Here is a 6,182-nt window from a genome sequence, read left to right as displayed (position 1 = left end):
TTCTTGAATCTTTAGAATGTAGGCCTACTGAAGAATACGGGAGATCATAGTCTTTCTGGTTTGACTACTCGTATGATTAGCAAACCAAATGCGTTACACTTTTGTATGCCTATTGTGTGCAAACAATTCAAAAAACCGACACCTCTTTAGCATCACAATATACATGACACGTCATAAACACTTAAGACTGGTCCTCAGACAGAAATTGAATCGGGGCATTTTAGGCACAATTCTAGGGTTGCCATCCGTCAGGATTTTCCCTGACATGTCAGGGAATTTAGTGTTTAAATCTGCATCAGGGAGAAATGTTAAAATGTACTCAAAAGTCAAGAATTTGAGACAAAAGTCAAAAATACATATGCTATGAAATTAATGTATTAACGGAGAAAGTTTCTAGTAGTTTGCTACAACCGCTTCCATAAACGTAAAGCGGCAAACTACAGGCGCGACGGTTAACGTACAAGGTTTCGTTTTGTAATGTGTGTGCGCGCGTAACAATACCTGACAATACGCGTTAAATACACAAATAAAAATCCGTGTCCCAAGAAAACACAGCATTCGATGCTACGTGGGGACGTGGAAAATTTGATTTGCTTTAACTGTGTACCTAGTATGCAAGGAACTAACTAACAATAAAAAGTCGAATATTGTGAGACATAAAAACGTTTTTACGGGGCATTTTATTTTCAAGGTGTTTTGTGGCTCCCATTTTTTTGCTTTTTTCTGTGTGAAATTGGTCCGAATGGGATTTTAGAGTGGTAAAGGTTGGCGACCCCTGATATATGTGCTTATTGTTTCAAGGATAGTAAAAGAGTAGTGAGCTTAGCCTGATGAACTTAACTAAACAGAAGCCTACGCAGAAAGATATTTGACAAGGATCAGTGTATCGTATCTAACGTTTTCTAGTGTCGCCGTCCGTATGACTTCCGAATATTCTAAATTTATTGCGGAATAGAAGTATTTAGATCCCAAAAAAGGTTAACACAGCGGTTCTCAAACTGGGGTCCGCGGTCCTTTAGGGCAGGGGTCACCAAACTTTTTTCACTGCGGGCCGGATGAGTGATAACAATGATTCGCGCGGGCCGCATAGCTTATGCCCTACCCAACGAGGCAATTTTTATAGAGGCGCCAAGTTACGGTCCTTCTACAATCCTATTCAAAATCTGGTAATGCGACTGTTAAACTGTATAATTAGTCTCATGTTACGAGCAATGCTTGTATATTACGTCACAAGTGACAAAAGAAGGCAATTGTTTGTGCACAATTAACACTTGTAGTCTTGTCTGTGACGTAACAAACTGGCTTTGGGTCAACCCTGGACGTTAAAATCCTATGAAACGCAGTAATATTAATTCTGAATATCCCCACAGAAAAACTTTTGTAAAGAGTAGATTAACTTCCAATGTTACAAAGTTATTAATACAATTTGGCAACCTAAAAAATGTGGTCGCGGGCCGGATGAAATGACCTCGCGGGCCGGATCCGGCCCGCGGGCCGTAGTTTGGTGACCCCTGCTTTAGGGCATTTTGCGGGAACCACGAAAAGATGGAAGTAGTTTTATATTCTTATTTGGCGTCAGTTTGTGCTATTGAATGAGTTTAAATCAAAGTGAGAGTGAGAAACGACCTTCTCCATTGCTAAACAATAAGCTTTATTGCAGCATGACAACTGACAAAAATGAAATTGTTCGTGCACAATCGTAATGTTTTTGTCTTGTCTGTGATGTCATATTGGATCATTGTTATGAATCCTGCAATCAACTGTCATTTTTCTAAAATACACATTCACCCTTTCAAGTCCAAGGACCTCCCTGGGAGGTCCTTATGTTTTATGTAATAAGATCCAAGTACCTCCCTGGAAGGTCCTCGGTTTGCGACGGCGTTTACAAGTCCAAATGCCTCGCTTGGAGGTATAAGTTGCGCCAGCGTAGCTACCGCGGAGCAACAGAGAGGAGCAACGGCGCGGAGCAACGGAGCAACTCAAGCGTTGCAAAGGGGTAAATGTTGCTGATATCTATGCAACAGAAACCTGGGTATTGTTTTGAGCTGTACCAAACGCTTCAAAGTTACAAACTGTGACTTTTTATAAGCAATATTATCATTTACGTGTGTTGACTGAACAATAAACTTCATGTTTTTTGTTTGGCGTATGGTTTTTGTTTATTTTAGAATTGTTTGGTTTGGTAAAAAATAAGGCTGTTTTAGCATTGGCTACATAGAAATAAGCCATATTTAAAATGTCTATAAAAAATAAATCGTTTGAACTTTGGAATAAAACCTTTTAGATCGTGTTTTGTATGTATTGTGGTATTTGAAAAAGCAAAAAAAGAATTTGGATCTCTGTGAGTTTTTTTGAAGAAAAAGCTTGGACCTCAAAGGGTTCAAGCTTACGCACCGCGAGCCCTCGAAATAATGGCGAAGGGGCCGTTTAGAAAAAATAACGAAAAAGTTTGAGAAAAACTGGGTTAACGTAACCGAGATAATTTTTGTCAGGGATTGTGTATCATAAAATATGGCAACCCTAAATTAGACGGTATATATTTATGAGATAAATCCATTTGATTACCTCCGTATTTTTTAAACGAACACAAACACTTGGCGGCTGTTGGTAAAATGAGGATCTGCGATGCGGCCGTCACATCGAAAAGGTTGTGCGCCACTGTATCCATTTAAACAAGATAGCTATATCTAGAAAAATTATTAAACAGACAGTTTTGAATAACGTAAACCGTTAAAATAGCGTTGTATATCTGCAAACCGCCAAAGACCGAAAAATTGCAAAATATTGGATTAGCGACGCGTAGTGTACGATAAAAAAACATGCGAGTCGACAATTCCTCTGCAACAACAGGAGCATTTGCTGGAAATACAGAATGAAAGTGAGTATAAACGTACGTTTGAAACAACGACTTTGCCAATATTTTGGATAAAAAAAATTCAAAAATGAGTACCGATCCCTGCCGTATAAACGCAAACCTTGCAAAATAAACGCATGACCACAAAACTACATGGGTAGAAACCAGCAAATATTTTAAAAACAGGACCAAAACTGTTACGGAAAAACTTACTTATTGCTGTTGACTTCCAACAATGTGTGGGTACAAAGGTGTAGTAAATGGCGCGGTGTAGTAAATGGCCTTAGTAACCTGCTTAACAACACCGTGCTTATGTTGGTAAATTTACGTATAGCATATAGATCGTGATGATGATCAGCCTCTTCCGGATTTTGAATGATCAGTTGATTGAAACTATACGTTGTGGTGATTTACCTTCTGTCGGTATTGATGAACTTATTTGCACGGCAATGTCTCTAGTCAACACATCTTCAATGAATTCTTCCCTATAGGCACCAAGCAGTCTAGCGCACGAGTCTCTGTGCACGTTTCTGTAGAAATAGAAAACCAGCGAACCGCGCGGTGGCATGACAAGTGGTGTTATGTGTGGTAGTTAAAGGCGACCTGTACTTTCGTCCTCACTTTCAGAGTCTTCCTCGTCAATCAACGTCATGAGTCTCGATAAACAAGGGTTTTGCACCTCAGTTTGTTTATTGTCTTATTCAATCAACAAGCTTATCGTTAGAAATTAGTAATAACAACCTTTACTTATAAGTTCAAGTTTTACTAGCAACAAACACATTACTGTAAAGCAAACAATTAGAGCAGCAAGCAAAAGAAGTTAACTGCTATTTGGTGCAAACTGCTGTGAACAAATACATCAGCGGTGCGTTATATAAATTCATAACATGTGGCATAAAACTGCACAACTATGCTCTCGCAATTTGCTCTTGCACAAATTCCCACACAAAGCAGCGTCCAATCACAGCACGAGAAAAAAACATACGGTAAAAGCTTATCTGCACCCTATTTAACTGCGACAGAAAATATTACAAAGTCCGAATGATTTGTCAATACGGTTGGGTTTGGTTGCCACACATTTCAACTTCCTCGCAAGCTTTGAGCTAGCGAGTCAAAATGAGCTATTTCGGTAAACAACTATTGCAGAATTTGCACAAACTATGTCGCAACCGCTACAAATGTGTCAATGCCGATCAGTCTAAATACAACACAAGGTGCATTGATAATGTTGGTTTCCACAAGACCACAAACAGAATACTTTACGGAGAAATTTCCGCTTTAAGTACACGTGGGGAATAAAAGCACACAAACATTTAAGTTCTAGTGATCTCTTCCTACCTCTATTAAATTTATCTGTTCATAGTTAAGTTTATAATGGCTAGTTACCTCCCAGCAGTGTGCAACACCACACAATTTCTGAAAACAACATTATTTACTTCATGTCAACAGAATTATTCTGCACTCCATAACGTTTTAACGTTGTGAATTTCCGGCTTGGTGATTGTTTCAGTGCTAATATATTGTGTCGCTATGTTGAACAAGCGAAATAAACTTATCTCTCTCAGTCACTTGGACTTTAAATGCTGTATTGTTCAGTATGTACAAGCAAGGTTATAAATCTCTACATTTAGACATATATATTTTATAAGCAAGCATTTTAGTTTGCCAGAAGAGACATTCTTAAGTCACCTTGAAAGCAGCAAGTACATCTAAAATTACAACATGTCTAAACTAGGGGTCAGCAACCTTTTTTTGCATTGCGAAACGTTTTAAAACTAAATTTTTTTATCACATACCGTCCTTTAAAGCCCACAAATGTTCAGCACATAAAAGTAACTACAGTTATTACAACTTTGATTCAATGTGAACCCTAAGCAAGTTTTTTGCTGCCCTGTAACAAACCCCTTACCGACCGGCACGGGGCTGCGGCCCGCTGGTTGCCGAACACTGGTCTAACCAAATGAACTATTCTATATGTCATCGTCCATTTCAATTACCTTTTGGTAGAGTTGTTTTGCGATTTGAATCGGGGACCCTACATTGCTTTCTTTAAAAAAAGTTAATTTTTTCTGTTCATCCAAATCGTCTAGTTGTTTGTACATGTTAAAGATTTCGTAAAATTTTTGAAGGCATTTGTACCGAAGGGTTTGGTCGTTTTTTTCTTTAGTCAGTTTTGAAAAACAAAAGCCTGAAAGGTATTGAACCATTTCTTTAATGATTTTCTTTCGTGTTTTTCTATTTGTGACTTTACTTTTGAGCTCGATTATGAAATCTTTAGCTCGACTCAAAAACTTCTTTTCGCCTTCAACCGTAAGAAGTGCTCCGTCCTTAAAACCAAAGAGTTGTTTTAAACACTACCTGGGTAATAATTTGGTTCAAAACTTAAAATATTGACTCATCCTTGAAAAAAAACAGAAAGCAGACATTTTGGTTACATCGTTACGAATTACGATGTTAAGAAATGATAAAATGGGTTTGGCTATATACCTTTTCCTCTTTTATCCATTTTTCCATGTATTTGTTTGTCATGCGACGTCCACAAATCAGCTGAAACCACATTACAAATTACATTGCTTTCTTATATAAGCAGTGTTTTCCGAGCTTATGCAATTTACAGCCAACTTTAAACAAAATTTTTTGTGGTGGACCACTATGAATTAGTGTTGAGAATAGCAATGATGTAAACCAGGGGTCGGCAACCTTTTTGCACTGCGGACCGTTTTGAAACTAAAATTTTTATCGCGGACCGGTCTTCAAAAAACTACAAATATATAGCTATAAAAACGCTTAAATTAGTTTATCTTGGTCGGGATACACGGGCAAAACCTTTTATAGCATTTAACCTGAAAAATTATACGGCCCGGTAACGAACTCCTCGCGGACCGGTACCGGGCCGCTGACCGGCGGTTGCCGACCACTGATGTAAACAAATAAGAAATCAGATTGGACCCTACAGCCATGTTAGTGCGTTTAATAAAAAATAGTAGGTTGCGAGTCACATTCTGCACACAACCTATACTAAATACTTGTGAGACTTTTTTTAGTCTACAGTTTACTAAAAATAAACAAATTAAACATTTTTATAGCGGCAAAATTAAATCTCAAATGGCACTACATACATCATCTTGTTTTTGGATTCCTATGTTCAAAATTTGAAGACACGAGCTTGTGTCATCAATAGTCTTGTCCATTTTGAGCAAATCTCTAATTTGTTCCGCTGCTGTTAAGTAGTTTTGGGGCACGTCGTCACCGGATTTGAACATATTCTAAGAAATTTATTTAAATTATAGTATTAAAAAAAAAACGTTTTTTTGATTGGCAGATTTTG

Source organism: Phallusia mammillata, chromosome 5, assembly GCF_965637545.1.
Source record: "Phallusia mammillata chromosome 5, kaPhaMamm4.hap1.1, whole genome shotgun sequence".
Taxonomy (NCBI): Eukaryota; Metazoa; Chordata; class Ascidiacea; order Phlebobranchia; family Ascidiidae; genus Phallusia; species Phallusia mammillata.
Note: the sequence above shows the minus strand (reverse complement) of the source record.